Raw genomic sequence first — 19,837 nt, forward strand, 5'->3', positions numbered from 1 at the left:
TTTAATCTGTAAAATGAAAACTTTTTAAATAGCTAAACAACTTTTTCTCTTCCCATTGATAGTTACTCAAATTTAAATACAACTGTCTTTGGAAGCTAGGATTTATTGCGAGCCGTGTCCAAAAGACACTTTCATCTCATCACAATCTCTAAGGTAGCCTTATTATCCTCATTTTAAATACCCCCTTTTTAAACTGTGCCTCAGAGAGGTTAAGTAACTGACCCAGATCATACAGCTACTAAACCACGGGGGTAGTATTTGAATCCACAACTCTGTCCCTGGGACATCATCAATATGGCGACTTAGGTCATTCTGACTTCAGTTCCCCTCACAAGACCAACTAACCACTACCCATAGACAAGGCACCATTGTGAAATTCCAGAACCCAGTGGAAAAAGCTGAAACAACCCCCTGGACTACAAACACTAAGAAGGAACGGTAAGAGGAGCAACTACACATTCACCACATTGCAAATTCACAGTCCTACCCCACTGCTCAACACAGCCTCCAGTCCATCCCTCCCGAAGTCTGGCCACGGGCAGCCAGCTGCTGTGGAACACATCTTACCGTCCTGGCAGGGAGCCAAGCCAGCAGCCATGCCCAACTGTTGAACATAGCTTCCAGGGCCACATAACCAGGGACCCTCAACAGCAGCAGTGCCCAGCCCACAACTGCGCCCTGCAGCGGTGCCCGGCACTGGACCCTGCCCCATTGCAGAATGTGGCCTCGCCCACACAAAGAGCCCAGCCAGTGACCATGCCCAATGGCAGACCACGGTCTGCAGCCACACCCGACACGGAAGCTAGGACACAGGACACCACCCGGCCCGGCCACGGAGCACAGCTCCACCCCCCTCTCCACCAGGGAGCGGGCCCGCAACTTCACCGCGCAGCGGAGCAGAGTCAACGGCCTACCTGCTCTCGACGCCTGACCTGTTGTCCTGCACAACTTCGGGACGCAGTTTGCATCACGGCCAGATCACACAGCACCGCCCCAGACGCCAGTCCAACTGAGAAACCGGATCGGCTGCCGCCTGAACCCAGAATCCTGTGGGTGGCACCATCCAATCAGAGAGTACGGCCTGAAGCTCATCCAACCAGGAGTGACTGCGGTGCACAGCCGGCAAGCCCTGCGCAATCGCGGAATACATTAGTGGCACTGCCCTGCTTCGGAGCGCAGCCTGAAACCTCACCAGATCAGAGGTGATTGGGGAGCCAACTAGTGACACCAAACAGCACAGAATGTGGCCAGCTGCCCTGCCTGACCAGGGAGCCAACCCAGCAGTCTCACTTGAATGCAGAGCCCAGGCAGCAGACCCACCCAGCCTCAGCACAGGCAGCTACCTCATCCAACAAGAAACTCCTATAGCAGCCCCTTCTGTCCCCAGATACTACCAGCTGACTTGTCCAGTACCCCAAACTGAGCTAACTGGTGAACGTCTTTCCCTGTCAAGTCTGGTAGAGACTGCTTACTCAAGTGCACAGATACCAACGCAAAGATACAAAGATCGGACGGAATGAAGCAAAGACGATACGACCGAAGGAAACAAAGCTCTAACAACTGACCCTAAAGAAATGGAGATCTGTGAAGTTCCTAAAAAATTAAAAATAGAGGGGTGACTGGCTGGCTCAGTCTAAAGAACATGCGACCCTTGGTCTCGAGGTTGGAGCCTCATGTTGGGGGTAGAGATTACTTTAAAAAAATAAAATCTTAAAAAAAAATAAAAATAGAACTACCGTATGATCCAGTAATCCCACTTCTGAATATATATCTACAGGAGATAAAATCACCGTCTTGAAGTGATATCTGCACCCATATGTTCATTGCAGCATTATTTACAACAACCAAGACATGGAAAAAAACCTAAGTGTCCACCAGTGGATGAACAGATAAGAAAATGTATGGAATATTATTCAGCCTTAAAAAATAAGGAAATCCTGCCATTTGCAATACCATCCATAAAGCTGGAGGACGTTATGGTAAGTGAAATAAGCCAGTGACAGAACAAATACTGCATGTTCCCAAATTTATGAGAAACCTAAAATGTTCAAATTAATGGGGCAGAAATTAGAATAGTGTTTACCGGCAGTTGATGGAAAGGAGAAATGGGAAGGTATTAAAGGGCAGGTTACCACATGGGTGCTGGGACTAAATCCAACTGCAGACCCTCTGAGAACCATGTAAAACATGCTTCACAGTTGTCCCACTGAGGTATGGGAAGCCTGAAGCATTTGACCCACTGACTTCTGCCCCCTACTAGCTGAGGCTTTCTCCTGCTCTTCCAGGTTGCCACAGTGCATAGCAAGCTTCTGAGGTACCAGAGAAATCCTTCAGACGGTGAAGCAAAGAGATGCAGATGCTTAAGATGCAAACTGTTCAGTGTGCCAGAAACTCCCTACCCCAGAAGCCTAGCTCAAAGCTATTGTAACAATATGGGAGGGGACATTAAGAACATCTGTTACAATGTGTGTATTACGTAAGACTTGCTGTTGTAAAAGATAAATCCCCAAATCAGTGGCTTAATACAATAACATTTTATCTCACATAAAATTTAACCAATAGGACAGTAGAGCTGAGGCGGAGTGGAAGAGTAACGAATGTGTACCTTGTCAGTATAAGGAAACGGCTAACAGACGGGAGAAGAGCGAAGAGCGGTAAGTGTGAGAAAAATTTAAGTGTAAGGCTACAATGGCCACACCAAAGCAAAAAGGCATTTGGGTAATGTAGTCTAACTGTGTGCCCAGTAGGGAAAGAACAGTGGATGAACAGCTAGCTATCTCTTCCATACATGCCAAGGGAAACAATTAACTTGGCCCAGAATGCTCAGAAAAGGCTTAAAGCATAGATGACTCTGAAATGGTAAATGTAAAGGAAGGGATGATGGTTAATGTTATGTCAATTTAACCAGCCCAACGGGAGCCCAGGTATTTGGTTATACATTATTCCAGGGCCTCTCTGTGCGGGTGTTTGTGGATAAGATTAACATTTCAACCTATAGACTGCTTAAAGTAGATTGCTCTCTGCCTGAATAGAACAAAAAAGTGGAGTTACGGAGAATTTGCTCTCTCTGCCTGACTGTTTTTGAGCTGGAACATCAGTTTTCTCCTGCTTTGGGAACAGGAGTAGAATTGCACCATTAGTTCTCCTGGCTCTCAGGTCTTTCAACTCAGACCAGAACTATACCATCAGCTCTCCTGGGTCTCCAGCTTGCTAACTGCAGATCCTGGAACTTCTCAGCCTCTATAATCACGTAAGCCAATTTCTTACAATAAATCTTACATGTAGATCTTATATTGGTTCTGCTTCTCTGGAGACCCAGACTAATACAGAAGGGTAGAAATTTGTCATTGGATTAAGGAATAAAAGCATTACAAGCAGAGTAAACATGCAAAAGGGAAACAGAAAAGAACCCAGGCAGATTCAGAGAACTAAAATAAATTTGTTTTGACAGGACCCAAAGTGGTTGTGGGTATACAGAAGAAGTATCTGCAAATGCAGGGAGGAATCTGACAGTAAGACTCCTGACTTTAAGAAGGAGATGAGGAGCTAGAGAATTTTAAACAAAAGTATAAAGTAATACAAGGGGTTTTATGATACTACTTTGGCAACTGAAAGAAAGATGTTTTGTAAGAGCAGAAGGATTTTCTGCTTATTACAGTTGACCCTTGAACATCTCAGGAGTTAGGTATGCCAACAACCTACATAGTTGAAAATCCACATATACCTTTTTTTTAAGTAGGCTCCACACCCAATGAACTCATGGGCTGGAACTCATGACCCTGAGATCTATAGTTGCATGCTCTAGCCACTGAGCCAGCCAGGCACCCCCAAAATCCCTGTATAACTTTTGAATCACCTAACTGATAGCATAATTGGACAATAAATGCATAATTTATATATTTTATGTATTATATACTGTATTCTAACAATACAGTAAGCTAGAGAAAAGAAACCATTATTAAGAAACCATATTAAGAAAATCATAAGGAAGAGAAAATACATTTACAGCACTGTATCTAAAAAAATCCACATATAAGTGAGCCTATGCAGTTCAAACCTGGTTATTCAAGGGTCAACTATATTGTTAAATATCAACTATCTTGAGTTCTGTGACACTTAACAAGAAAGATGATAAATAGTCAAAAAGTGCATGGGCTGGAGGTCAGGCAATCCTGAGTTTAAAGCTGCCTAGCAAGTTAGGAGAATTGGATGGCTTGTATGTAAACTTCTAGCACGATGTATGACCAATAGTATGTGCTCAGAGAAAAACTTAGCTCCTTTCTTTCTTCTCCGAACAACAAAATAAATAGAAAGCATGAGTTTGAGAACAAGAGAAAAAAAAAAATGAGTTGGTTGAAGCTCTGACGCTGGAGAACTGCTTGATATTGCTAATATTCTTTGTGAACAATTGTGGCCTATGAAGGTAATAGCCAACGAATTCTCAAATTCTCAAGCCAACAAACTCAACTTCTGAATAAGCTAGCCCAGGTTCTTGCTGGTTTATACTAATTAGACTTGAGAAATGTGCAGCAGAATAAAGAAAATAATACTGAGCCCCAATATTAATATTGAAAAACATCAATTTGTAATAAATACGTAATAAAAATGTGCAAGAGAATACTACTATATTGAAATCATTGACCATTCACTTTTCTTTTCTTCTTTTTTGGATGGGGAAGGGACAGAGGGAGAGAGAGAGTCTTAAGCAGGCTCCACGCCCAGCACGGAGCCCCACACAGGGCTTGATCTCATGACACTGGATCATGACCTGAGCCGAAATCAGAACCCAGACACTCAACCTACTGAGCCACCCAGATACCCAACTATTCACTTTTTAAAGAATTGTCTGTCTCTTAACAAGAAATTTGATTTCACGATGAGATACATAATATTCATGCCTTGCAATTCCCCACAGAGCAATTTATTTTTTTTTAAATCCGACAATTACATCTAAGAAAATTTATTTGGGGCCCCTCGGTGGCGCAGTCATTTAAGCAACTGCCTTTGGCTCAGGTCATGACCCCAGGGTCCTGGGATCAAGCCCCGTGTTGGGGGTCCCTGCTCAGTAGGGAGTCTTCTTCTCCTTCTGTGCTCTCTCTCTCCCTCTGTGCTGTCTCTCAAGTAAATAAATAAAACCTTATAATAAATAAATAAATAAATAAATAAATAAATAAATAAATAAATAAATAAATAAAACCATCCTGAAAGGGTACTTAGAAAAGTTGAACATGCATATAAATCATGTGAGGTCTTGTTAACAAGAAGTTAAGATGAAGGCTCTATTCAGTTAACCTTGGGTGAGGCTTGAGATTTTATATTTCTTTCAAATTCCCAGATAATGGCCGCTGCTAATCCACAAACCACACTTAGAGGATCAGATCTTAATTGTTATTGCATAAATAAACAAATTGATCAGTAATTAAAATAAAATGCACTTCTATTATTTACTGACTAGTATGAACATAACAGAGAAAAGTAAAAGTGCATTCTTACAGGTGTAGGAAGTTACATACACCCAAATATATACACACATACATATGCATATATGCAAATTAGCACAGGGAAGCCTTCCTTAAGTATTTCAATTACTAATCATTCTCTAGAACTTTCACTCTAGTCTTTTTTTTTCCTGATTTCTGTCCACATTTCTGGGCTCTTTCCTTATTTTCCTTCAGTATGAACTATAAGATTATTTTCAACCAATTAACAAATAAAAATGTACTGATGCCATACTACAGATTAAGACTTCCAGAGTCATGAAGAAAACTTCTAGAACCACGTCCTAATTCTGGGGAACTTTCTCTCTTTTTTTGTTTTCTTTCTTTTTCTTATGTCAATTAATTTGTCATTTTACATTTAAAAAGTAGACTTTTCTCCTACTGTTTAATGAATTCCATGCTGGTTAATATGTTTAAGTAAAAACATAGATTCTTTAAGGGCTTGAAGCTCTAGGACGGCTCACAGGACAAGTGTGATGTACAGTAGAATACTCTGTCTTCTTACAGGCACTATAAATACATTTCGCCCTGAGCAACTTTAGGTTATATAAACTAAAAATGCCAAGGGTTGGCAAATATCACTAAAAACCATGGGTGGATAGGGGAGAAAAGGAGGAAATAGAATTGGAAGATTAGAGAAAGACCTTTTTTTTTTTAAGATTTTATATATCTATTTATCAGAGAGAGAGAACATGCATGCACAAGCAGGGGGAGTGGCAGGCAGAGGGAGAAGCAGGCTCCCCGCTGTACAAAGAACCCGATGCGGGGCTCAGTCCCAGGACTCTGGGATCATGACCTGAGCCGTAGGCAGATGTTTACCTGACTGAGCCACTCAGGCAACCCTAGAGAAATACATTCTAACAAACTTGACTGTCTACTCTCTCTAGCCATCTATTATTGCATTTTAAAAAATAACTTCTCATTATGATCATCTAGAAATTAGCCATACTAAGTGGAAACTAATACATAACTGGTATTATATACTTATTTTAAATATCAATAATAGCAACCATGTAGACTGAAAAAAGTTTATTCGAGAATTGTTGACAAATATTACTTAATCTTACTGTAATCATATATTTCCTGCCTTGTCTTACCCAAAATTCATAAGAAGAAAATATTAATAATTGGGCTGTTCAAGCCTTCTGACTCAGACCAGAACTACATCTGCCCCCCACCCCCACCCCTGGGTCTCAGCTTGCTGACTGCAGACCTTGAGACTTCTCAGCCTCCATACTCACCTGAGGCAATTCCTTATAATGAATCTCTTTATGATATGTACAATTAATAAGTATGTATACATTTCATCTGTTTCTCTGAAGAATCCTAACCAATACACTGTTCAATGGGTAAATAGTTTCAGACATGAAAGATGGAAACATTCTAGAGATCTGCTATACAACAATCTACTTATAGTAACAATAGTGTAGTGCACACTGAAAAAGTTGGTAAGAGGGTAGATCTCATAGTGTGTGGTTTTTATCACAAGGAAAAGGGTGGAGGGGGATTTCCATTGATGAGGCCAATATATTTTGAATGGCAGAGTTACTGAAATAAGTATACAAACTGCTAAGGTAACACCCTTGAAGAAGATAATGCTCGCATGGATATAGAAGTTCTGATATTCCTAAAATCTCTCATTATTCACCAGTATTTAAACTAAATTATATTTAACTGTTCGGGGGTTTCATCATTAGAAAATAAGGACCTTTGACTAGGCATTGAGATGTTTTAAGGTTGAATTTTTTAAATGGATATCAACTACTGAATTATACAAAGTGTTTTTATAAGCAGGCAGCTACCATTCCCTCTAAAGTTGTCAGTGGCAGATCCCGTGTAAATATCATGAGAGTTGTGGTTTTAATATTTAAAGTCATCACCAGAATCACAAACACATCACAAGCTATTACACCTGTGAAACCTTGAAAGTGTAACCTGAGAGTCTTTCCAGCCTGAAATGAATTAAAAGAAATGAAGTAAATTACAAATATGTCCCCAGCCTGAGGTTAGAAAGCTCATGAATTACTATACCAAAAGAGCCCCCAAGCCCTAAATATCATTGTAAACCTCATATACTTTGTTGTTATGCATAGAACTATTTATAATATCAAAATAATATGGTATTTGGGATTTTCCCTGTAATTCCAGTACTCATAATAGTTATATGCTTCTCAAACTACCCTTGAGAAAAAACACATATTAATATGATCACAATGAAGTCACTGGAGGACTGCTGTTGCTTAGGAACGTCACAGAATTCTAGCACGGATTGAGGATTTATTATCATATGAGCCATTGAAATCAGCAATTGGGCGCTTTTCCTTTGATTAGATGCTATATACCAATGTGGCATCTGTAATACTTCCCAGTTAAGCTGATGAATGAAATCAATTTTATGTTACATTACTCATTGTCTGTTATTTAATTTGGAAATAAAATTGTACCCTTATAAATCTGAAAATACAAACTACAGAAATGTAAACACAACATAACAAGTAGTTTTACTGTTGTGAATATTTTTTACTATTTTCTAAGTTTTGCTCACTTTCATGTTTTTAGTTCTCCTTGTCACCTTTCCTCTTTATCAAAGAAAACACAGAATTGATACATTTCTCAAAAGCTATTGATGCATAAACACTTACTCAAAGGGCCATTTCTGATTACTAACATATTACGAGCCATGGGGATTTATGTTTACAACTACCAAAATAAATGGCTCAGGTTTCATGAAGAAGACAAGCCTCCAAACTCAGAATTTTATTATATATAGCATGAATTTTTAAAATGACATCTTAATGTGGAAGATAGAAAAACCATTTCAACCATCTGCTTTGTCAGCTAACCTTTACAATTGTGTGCCAAATCATTTTTCTGAGATTAGCTCTATGAATTAGACAGTTTGGGAAAAATACAGCTCATCCTGTGTTCCATTTAAAACCTATCCATGGATGTAGAACATAGAATGTGTCACGAGTCTAATTGATTGCTCCCACCTTCTCCTTTGTATTTTATGTATCATTATTAAGATAAAAGAGTGATAGAAAAATGAAGGGGATGGAGAACTGTTGGATATATAATATATAACAAAGTCAAACTCTGAAAAAACAAAGGGAAATTAATGTTTCCTATATGAGCACAAATACCAGATTAATTATTAGAATAAGATAAAGAACAATTTGCCACATTGCTTGGAAGTCTGTTTATGAGGGCATATCAAATACAACTCTAGGTGCAAGCCTAAAAATAATGGTTTTCTCATATCATAGTTAAAAAGTTTTCTGATAATCAAGAAACTATATCGGATCATTCTAACACAAAATGATTCGTTCTTTTATGATTATTTTCGTTAAATTCAATTAATTAACGTATGACATATTGGTTTCAGAGGTAGAAGTCAGTGATTCATCAGTCTTATATAATACCCGGTGCTCATTATATCACATGTACTTCTTAATGTCCATCACCCAGTTTACCCCATCCCTCCCACCCCCTCCCCTCCAGCAACCCTCCTCATTCTTCTCTCAGGAGAATCTCATTTCATAAACAGCTGTTTCACTCATTTGATCAGCAATCAACAAATATTTACTGAGCTCCTCACTGTGTGCTACACGCTATACTAAATGCAGATGATGAAGCTGGGAACAATACGGACAAAATCCCTGCCCTCTTAAAGCTTTTTTTTGGTAAGAAAGACAGGCCTGAAACTAACATTACATTGTATGTTAACTGACTGGAATTTAAATAAAAATTTTTAAAAAAAGGCAGAAAGTAAATAGATAAATAACATAATCTCAAGTAATGATAATTTTTTCAAAGAAAAATAAAACAAATAGAATGGAGAATTATGTTTAAAAGCTTTTAGTTTTAGGGTTCACAAGAAAAGCTTTCTGAAAAGATGACATTTGAACAGAGACCTGAATGAAGTAATGGAGTAGGCCTCAGGAATATCTCGGGGAAACACATTCCAGGGAGTGCGAGCAGGAAGTGCAAAGGCCCTGAGGTGGGAGAGTGCCTGGCATTTTTAAAAACAGGAAAGAGAAATCAATATGAGTATGAATGAGTCACGAGAAAGAGTAGCCAACAGCACAGGTCAAAGAGGTAGCCAAGAGAAAATAACATAAATTCTATCAATTACAAGAATTATAATTCAACTTTTGGGGTAAGGGAACACTAGGGAAGAAAGATGTGGATGAAGGATTTCTGTTTGAAGCATAAGATATCTATTTAAGATTCACATGGAAATTTTGAAAAAGACAGTTTGATAAATGAGTCTAGAACTCATAGGAAAGACTGGAGATATAAATATGAGTTAGTGCATTGATGGAAATCAAAGTCATGGGACTGGATAAGATGACCTGGGGAATGGGTGTAACTTGAGAAGAAATGAGGGGCAATAGAGAAGTTAAGAAAAGGAAATAAATGCAAGGGAGAGTAAGAAGGTATGGCTAGTGGGGTGTGGGTAAAACCTGCTGAGAATAGTACCCTAAGTCAAAAGAAGAAAGGCTTCAATATATGGGGACTAGTTGTTGCCAAATGATGCTAATAAAGTCAGGTAAGATGAGAATTGAGATTTGGCCATCAGCTTGGGTAATTTGAAAGTTATTATTGACTTTTACAACAGTGACTGTAGGGGAAGAGAGAAAACGAAAGTCCCATTGGAGTGTGTTCAGGAGAAAGTTGAGGTAAAGAAGTAGGAAGAGGAAATAGAGACGGCCCTTCTTGAAAGGGTTAAGAAAAATGGAGATAATAAATGGGTTAAGATAAAGAAGATGAGAAACTAAGACTGGTACCTGGAAGGCAATGTGAGGTCAGGGAGGGTTATTTTAAAGATGGCAAATATGTTGGTAATTATTGGTAAAGGTCCAGCAGGAAAAAGCAAATTGTTAATAAAGAAGCAAAGGGGAAAATTGTAGAGCCAAAATCTTTTAACAGGGTGAGATCCAGTATACTCTTGGAAGTGTTGTCACAAATAAAAGCAGAGAGAGTAGGCCCATTGTAATAAGTAGTGGGCAGGGTATATGGTTACAGATACATGAAGATCCTAAATTTGCTGGTATAACTTTATGCTTATTTTCTGAGTGCTAGTGTATTTATTAATCTCGTCTATAGCTAATCAGTTAAGTCCGCCCATTTAGTTCTATGAAATCAACCTGAGGGTATGGGCTCTATTTAACCCTTTACAGCCAATTGATTGTTTCTGTTCCGTGGCTATAAACTACATCCCATGTAAGAGAGATGCCCTTCTGCAAAGGCAAACCAGAGCTCTCATGATGGAATCTTGTAAAAGAAGTAAATGGGTTTGTGAGAATCTATCACTATCGATCTCCATATACCTCCATCTTTGGGTAATAATAACATGTTTTTTGTAGGCTCAACCACATCCTCTCTCCAAATCAGAGAAAGTCTTGTTTAATCAACACTGTGTTAGAAGTTTCTTCTCCCAGACGCCTGGATAGGCTCAGTCGGTTAAGCATCTGCCTTCAACTCAGGTCGTGATTCCAGGGTCCTGGGATCGAGCCCTGCGTCAGGCTCCTTGCTTGGCAGGGAGTCTGCTTCTCCCTCTGCCTGCCACTCCCCCTGCTTGTTCTCTCTCTATCTCTATCTCTCAGACAAATAAATAAATAAAATCTTTAAGAAAGAAAGAAAGAAAGAAAGAAAGAAAGAAAGAAAGAAAGAAAGAAAGAAAGAAAGAAAGAAAAAGAAAGAAAGAAAGAAGTTTCTTCCCCAGTGATAACTGAAGTTTAGAAATAAGTCAGTGGTCCCTCCCCATACTCAGACTGATGTGCAGGAGATAGGAGGAGAAAGCAGAGTAAGGAGCAGCAGAGAAGTATGGAAAGGAAGGATTTCAATCCTTGGTTATTAAAGTAAGCATCAAACAATAACCTCTGCTCCTCAGACCAGGTCTCCGATTCTCCATGCCTGAAGTAGCTGAGTCCTGATCCCTCTGGCCAGGTAACAGAGGACATGGATCTCCTACCTAGTTCCTTCAATCCCCTTTGCCAGGCACCATCTCCCTGATCCACACCATGAAATTACACAAGAGAAAACAATTGTCTAGAAACATTAGTCCTAAGTCTGATTTCAACATTGAATATCAATCCTGACCTATATTAATCAAAAATTTTTCTTCCTTCTTGCCTCAGGCAGCCCCTCTGCCTTCAATCATTTGAACTACTGGCTCCTTCCAGAGGGTGCTAGCCCGTCCATCTTGGTTTATTCCTTTCTTCCTCATAGCCATCCACTTCTAGTCTCCTATCTTTATTCTTCTACTCCTTTCTAAGCTCATTTCCTTTTTCCTATGCCCAGTTTGTCTCAGACTATGACAGTCATTTCTGTTGAAAATAAATAGGTCAAGGTCTTTTATGATTAGTTCTCTACCTACCTTATTTAGAACAGTCCATTCACTGTTTTTCCTTCTGCCATATTGAATAACTCATAAGTTGCCTAAACCTGACATGTTATTTCATAATCCTTTGCCTCTTCAAAAGACTCCCTTTCTCCCTAGTATGGCATCCCTTGGTCTTTTCATACATCTGTTACAGTATTACAGGGTTCTTGTCTCACACAGTCGAAGAATGAATCTCGTGGACACAAAAGGGTGAAGTGAAGTGAAAGTTTAAGTGAAGGTGAGAACAGAAAGGAAAGAAGCAGCTCTCTAGAGTGAGAGGGGTCCCGAATGGGTTGCCACTGAGGGCTTGTAGTGGCAGTCTTTTATTGAAAACTGACTGGGAAGCTTATGGCCTTGAGATACTTGTGCCAGCTTGGTTTGAGCAGGGACTATTGGTCACACCCTTAATGACTTAATTCTTTGAGGTTTGGCCATTTTCTATGATTATGCTGTAGCCACCAAAGAAAAATACTCCCGACCATCCAAGCCCAGATGGTCTGCTTCCTTATCTCTTATTCACTCTGGCTCAGGCTTCTGCCTGCCAGAAATAGCTTCAGAGCCCAGCCAGGAGCCCCCTGTCTCTCCCTGCCAATGCCTAACCCCTTTCCTTACTCACATCTAAATCAAACTCAAGTCTCAACTCTTCTAGGACCCTATCTCAGAATATCCAGACCTGTGGTTCTCAAACTTTGCTGCACATCAGAATCACTTGGAAGCTCTAAAAATAAAACTGGGGCCTGGGACCCACCTTCAGAGATTCTGATTTAATTGGTTGGGGATGTCACCTGGGCATAGGGATTTTTTTAGCACCTCCCCAGGTGATTCTAATGTGCAGCTAAAGTTGAGAACTCCCACCGTAGATGGCATGAATGCCCTCCTGCTGCAGCTCCATATCACTTTACGCATCATTATCAGAACTTCTCCCCTTGCACATTTAGTTGTCTGTGGACCATACTTTATTAGACTTTGCATCCCCAGTGCCTGCCTCAAAAAAACTGAATAATGTTCAATACACAAATTTTGAGCAAATGAAGAAATAAAATTATTTCATGTTTATATATGAATGTTATTACTTTTTAATGAGGTAAGAAAACCTGAAGTATCTTTGGGGAAAAGAAATCACATAAATGGAGAATAAAGGGAAAAGTATAGCTGGAAGTGGTTGCATGATGTGAGAGCCATGTTTGGAGCTAGGAAAAACTTAGAATGATTCCTGAGCTCCACTAAAAAAAAGGAAAAAAAATCAGCAGGTCTTTTACAAAAGTAACAAAATGAAATAACTGACAATCACACTTTTCCCCCAGTGTCCTAAAAGTGTCAACAGAAATGAATCTCTAGAACTGCTCTGGTACCTGCTGTGTCATAACTCTGATGATTAGATAACATGTCAGCACTTTTTTTTTTTTTTAAGTAAGCTCTGAGCCCAACATGGGGCTTTAATTCACAACCCAAAATCAAGAGTCGTATGCTCTACCCACTGAGCCAGCCAGGCATCCCTATATGTCAGTACTTTTAAACTAACCTACCGGTTTGATCCCAAATCATAAAGTTGTTTTTAAATTGGTGGAATCCAATGCCCTTTATTAGTACTGAGGCATCTGGATTCTCCTCACTTTATTATCCATACTCTACCTTCTTATTTGAAGGTAAGCATAAGAAGTTAAAAAGGGGGAAAAAAAGTACAGTAAAATAAGCATGAAAATAAATCCTAGGAAGCCCTAGGATACTAGATGTGATGCCAAACATAATTTTATTGGAACATGCTCCAATTATGATATACTTAATCTTGGGTAAATCTTAACTATAAATTCAATGATCAGGTTATTAGGTAATATAAACTGATTTTGCAAAACGGTGAACAAAACCTGAATTTTAGGTTCATGCTTAGGTATATGTTATGATAATGTTTACTTTTTCTTAAATTTGTAATGATAATTGCAATAAGAATCAAAGCAATTGGAACACATTATTTTCAAATTAAAGGGAAAGAAAACATTTTTGAGAAAATTTATCCCTGTCGTTGAAGATACAAGATCCAAAGCTGACAATAAGAAATCAACAGAATTCTAACAGTTCTCAGAGGATCTGGAATTGAAACTGTTGAATCCTAAGATTTCTATGATTCCTGAGTTAGGCACAGTCATGTTACAAAATAGGCTATGCTGAGAATAATGCTATTCACAGAAGGGAAGTATGCTACAGTTCTGAAGCTGAAAAACAAAGTGGATCATTTTTATCTATTTAGGTGGAAGTTGATTTGTTTTGCCCTTTTCTGTTTCGATATAATCAGCTATTAATTTTGTTAGTGCTGCTCTTTCTTTGGCTTTTGAAAGTAGTAGATGAGCACAAGTATCTGAGTTTGTATTACTGTAGCAGACTCTCTGGTAGGCAATTTCCACATCCCACTCATAACTCAGGAAAGGGAAATTGTCTTGCCTAACAATAAAGCCTTAGGATGAATGCTTGAAACTACAGACAACAAACAAATATTTACAAGAACTATTCAGATACTATAAAGGAGGGAAGATGGCCATTAAGACAAGAGGAAATGCTGGGAGCTAAAAAGAATTGCAAATCTCATGTTCCATGTAAAGGCATTCAGATTATTATCATCGTCATCACCATCATCATCATCATCACCATCATCATCATCATCATCATGCTGTCCACCATTTGGCCCCTACTTTAAATTCAATATTTTACATAATGGTTTTCTCTAAAATAAGGAATTTTAACAATAAGATTTGTCAAGAAATCACACACAATAAACTTGTTCAGAGCCATTCCTTAGTCCTAAACCAACTACATCCATTAGCAAAATTGCATGGCTGAAATAACTTGGCACAAAATTATACAAAAGTTTTTTCTTCTTGCAACATATTTTCTTAGATTTACCTATTACCTAATAGATTTTGCAACTAGGAGGCTAGAGTAAAGAAAATGTAAATATAGAAATGAGTACTTAGTTCCTAATATTTCTAGAATCTATACCAGGATTATTTCATATATTCATTTATTTAATCCTCACAATAGATTGTAAAGAAGGTTTTATTATCCCAGGCATATCTGATGGAACTGAAAACAAAGATATTAAGTGACTTACTCAAGATCACACTAATAAACAACAGAGTTAGGACTGGAACTCATGTTTTCCTCTTAATCTAGTCTCTTTCCAAAATATCATTAAAAAACAAAACAAAACAAAACCCTATCCTTAATAAACCATTATCATGATGACATTAATGTTTATTGAAAAAGGTATATAGGTATATTTTGAACTTCGTTGTCCAAAATAGTCTTCACTGAGGTTGCTTTATTTGGTCATTTCTCTGTGGAAACACTAAACGGTGAAATTTGTTTACAATATATCAGTAAAGTCTGTCTTTCAACTGCATTGATACAAAACAAACCAAGTTTTATAAAAACATCTAACATAATTTTGCTGATGGAAATATCATAATTACGCTCTCTTGTAGAAAATAGCTAAGAGCAACATTTGGCATCACAGAACACTCTGTCATGTGAAATTTGCATTAAAATGTTATTCTGGACAAGAGGTATTTGTCATTCTCCTCCAAATATCAACCATAGAAATAATTCTCAAATCAATTAAATGCTGCTAACTTAAAAAAATAATGCAATACATTGCCAATTCAGAATAAGATCTCAACATCATCATAATTATGCCTGAAAGCATCTGGACAACACAAATTTCAATGTGGCTAAAAGCCTATTAATACTTTTATTGTAGGATTGCATGACCTCAATCATTCAGTTAGATTTGTGTGTAACTACTGAGAAGTGCCCCTAGAATATGGGATCTATTTCACACTTGAAAATGAACGTTTTTAAATATGTTTCATCATTTTTCTCTTTGATTGATTCAGTCCAAGAGGTATTCCGAAGTGGGAATTTATAAGCATCTAGAGAGAGAATACATATATGTTTATATAATTGTTAAATGCAGGTGTGGAAAATGATCTCTAAATATCCTCGAATAGATGATACATGCGTGTTAGGAAAACAAGAGAAAAGAGTGAACACTTTAGCACTTGTTTCCTAGGTTTTCACCACTATTATAATCAGGGAGAAATGTTTAAATATTTAAAATACCTGCATAAAGGCAAACATATACATTTTAAAAGCCTAGAATGACACCTTCACCCTGCCCTTTGCTGAAAGGAGTCAGCCTTTGTACCAATCCAAATTTTTAGCACAGAGATATAATGGAGAGAGCAGCATCAAAAAATCAGAGCAGTGTGTATTTTCCCCCATAGACACTCCTGTTATTGGTATGATACTTAAAATGAACCTCTTTCCCATGTCCTCTGTTCTCTAGGGTTAACCAGCTTTGCTGCAATGACAGCAGCCAATTCTCCTGCTGTCTCAAGTCCAGACAATAGCTAACCCTGCGCCTTTCTCACTTGCTAGAAGTCACAGAGGCAATTATTAGGCATGTGCGAATAGGCCAGTGCAAAGAAGAATCATTGCTAACGTGAGCAGCAATCCCTGCCTTTGTGCAAGAACTATAAAACCGACTCACGCAAGCGGCATCTCCGTGATAAATATGTGGGATCCAGGCTCCAGGATGGCCCCCAGTGAACCTCATCCCCGGAATTCACACCCCTGTGTGTTCCCCTGTCACAACAGATAGGACTGGACCATGATATCAATAGAATACTGTAGAAACCACAGAGTGCGACTTCTGAGCCCTGGTCACAAAGCCTTCTTTCTCTTGGATCCCTCACTCTGGGAAAGGTCGTCACTATGCATTGGGGAAATTCAGATTGTCCTATGGAGATGTCTTTAGGGTGAGGAACTAAATTAAGCCTCCTGCCCGTTTCCAGCACCAGTTTATCAGCCTTGTGAGTGGGCCATCTAGGGAGAGGATCCTTCAGCCCTAGTCAAGCCTTCAAATGACTGCAACTCTGCGTGGCATGTAACCCAAAAGAAGGAAAGAAAAACCCAAGGCAGAACCAACCAGCTAAACTGCTTTGGATTTCCTGCCCCATAGAAAGTATGTGAGATAATAAATGTTTGTTGTCATTTTAAGCCACCATATTTAGAGGTAATTATCTATGCATCAATAGGTAACTAATAACAAAGTGTTCTCTAGATTCTTCATTCTCAACTGGAACAGCAGAATTTTAGCCTCTGATTTTTCTCTGTTGGCCGCACTGTGAGAATGAGCCATCATTTGACAGTGAGTAAACAGAACAGAAAGGTATGTTTATGAAGACTCTGTTACATATGGTATTGCTGTTGTACAAAATGTATTGTCTATTTTTTAAGCAATAAGTCCCTTTTTCATTATGGACAAGTGTTTTGCATTGTTGCTTTGACTCTGAGGGTTGAGGGCAGGCCACCCCAAGACGGGCCTCTTTGGCATGAAGATTATTCTGAGCTGAAGGCAGTGGAGACCCTACCACCTCGAGAAATTTAACCCTTCCTTAAGTACATAGAAGAATCTAAATTGGGGGTCTTTCCCAGAATAAGAGTTATTAGCCTAAATAAATTTTATCTGAGTGACCCATCTGTATGGCAGGGCAAGCATCTAATTACCAAACATCTGCATTCCTTTCTTCTGAAGTCTCAGACCCCTACCCCCCTTTCTTAGTTCAGGATGACCTATATACTTCATTTTGCCTAACCGACTATCTCTGGAATCTCCATGTCTGCGTTGATTCCCCATGCATATGCTATTACATTGATTTTCTTCTGATAATCTGTCTCATGTCAATTTGATCTCAGTCCAGCTAGAAAGATCCTTGAAGGGGACAGAAATTCTTGCTCCCTGACAACTTTTTGTACACCTACGACTAAAATCTATTCCACATGGATTGGGGATGGAGAAGTATGCAGGAGAAGGAAAATTTCAGTTTAAAGATTTTACTTAACAAATGTTCTGCACTTATAAATAATCTTTTACCTACAGATAAGCCCTAACTATGCTAGGTTGAAGGCTTTAAAAATAATTTTTGACATTTTAGTTACCAAGTTTATCTCAGATAAATACATGACTTGGCATAGATAGCCCTGATGTTGAAAAGTAACTTAAATATTTTCAGAACTACTGAAACTGATATGTTAAGGTAGCAAATGTTTGATCATGCTACCCTTAAGAAACTCTGGTTAACTTGATTTATGAGCCTGTTTTGCAGAAGTGGTACTGACCACCGATGAGACTAGCTAAAACTGGAGTAAACCAGGAAGAGTTCTTGCAGTTGTGCAGAAGGAATAAGGGTGAAGGAAATTAGCCTCTAACAGGACACACCCTGAGATCCTCTTGTCCATTCCTCAAGTTGGCAGGCCATTCATTTTTTATACATAGGAGGTATGTACAAGCGTGTCACTAGGTGGCGCCTGCGAGAAGCAGTGATAGGCTTCCTTCCCCTTACCTCACATTTTCCCAACCACCAATCACCTACATCCACCCTCAAGACACCCCCCCCCCCGCCATAAAATCCTATAAATTCTCAACTTTTCCTTTCCTTGGGGAGACAGATTTCAGAATTTTTTTCCTGTCTCCTTGCTTGGTGCCCTACATTAAAACCCTCGTTCTCTGCCACAAAAATTGGTGACTTTAAGGGGGAGTTCTCAGCCAGGGTGTCATCAGAGCCTAGGAAAGGCTCATTTCTCCAGCGGGACAGGGACGGGTCTCCAGGTGGTCAAGCCCAGTAGGTGGCCGGTCCAGGTCCTCTCAATTCTCTGTTCCCTGTTGTTCGCCATCCTCCTCACCTTTCTCCTCGCCATTGCCTACCTGATCATAAAAGTGTTAATGTGCTTGGAATTTGAAGAATGAAGACTACATAGACCCTGGGCTGCTAGGATTCTGGACTCTTACAATATACTTATCTGCAGGATTCTCCTGCTGTAGCTTTTTTTTTTTTTTTAAGATTTTATTTATTTATTTAACACAAATAGAGACAGCCAGCGAGAGAGGGAACACAAGCAGGGGGAGTGGGAGAGGAAGAAGCAGGCTCATAGTGGAGGAGCCTGATGTGGGGCTCGATCCCACAACCCTGGGATCACGCCCTGAGCCGAAGGCAGACGCCTAACCGCTGTGCCACCCAGACGCCCCTGCTGTAGCTTTTCTTGAACAGTGAATTATTTTTACTCTTTTGAGCCAGGAATGTTTCCTCCTACTTCTCTTTCACCTGTCAGGTTCAAGGAACTGACCAGGCATTCTTTCCACATGGGCTATATAGCGTGGCAATTTTGAAAGACATTGTAGCTCCTCTTATTGTAGCATGGTGCCTCGTGTAAACCCACACCGAAGCAAAAATTTTGGCAAAACTTAGTCATGATTGCTCTATAGTAAGAGGGAAGAACATCATTTGCCTACTTAGAAGACCAAGAAACCTGCTATTCATTGTGTGGTTTAGATATGTGTCATATCATTGTCTTTATGGAGGACTTTCTGTTTTTGTTTCTGTTTTTTGTATGGAGGATCTTCTTAAGCGTCATTCTAGAACTTAGATATTGAGAATATCTGAGTATTAAGTTTCAAGTAATGTCTTAGAAGTGTAAGATATTTACCTCATCTTTTTAGTTGTGTGTGTGTTGTCCTTATAAATTATAGAAAACATTTTAATGGAAATCTGGGGCGCCTGGGTGGTGCAGTCGTTAAGCATCTGCCTTCGGCTAAGGGCGTCATCCCAGCGTTCTGGGATCGAGCCCCACATCAGGCTCCTCCACTAGGAGCCTGCTTCTTCCTCTCCCACTCCCCCTGCTTGTGTTCCCTCTCTCGCTGGCTGTCTCCCTCTGTCAAATAAATAAATAAAATCTTTAAAAAAAAAATTTTTTTAATGGAAATCAAACACGAAAACTTGAATACAGGGCAATGCCTACCTTTCTAGGTATAATACTACATTTTTGCTAAGAAATACTAGTAGTACTATTTAACTGCAATAGAAATACTTATTCTTTATATTAGGAAAGCAAACAATGC

General features: G+C 39.1%; 1 pseudogene; it reads left to right on the plus strand.

Annotated features, from left to right (window-relative positions):
• The first annotated feature begins 1,241 nt into the window (after positions 1 to 1,241).
• On the plus strand, positions 1,242 to 19,152 carry LOC148110775 (ADP-ribosylation factor-like protein 6-interacting protein 6; annotated as a pseudogene).
• Positions 19,153 to 19,837: the final 685 nt, after the last annotated feature.

Source organism: Ursus americanus, chromosome 1 (assembly GCF_024610735.1).
Source record: "Ursus americanus isolate L20-20 chromosome 1, mUrsAme1.1.p, whole genome shotgun sequence".
Lineage (NCBI taxonomy): Eukaryota > Metazoa > Chordata > Mammalia > Carnivora > Ursidae > Ursus > Ursus americanus.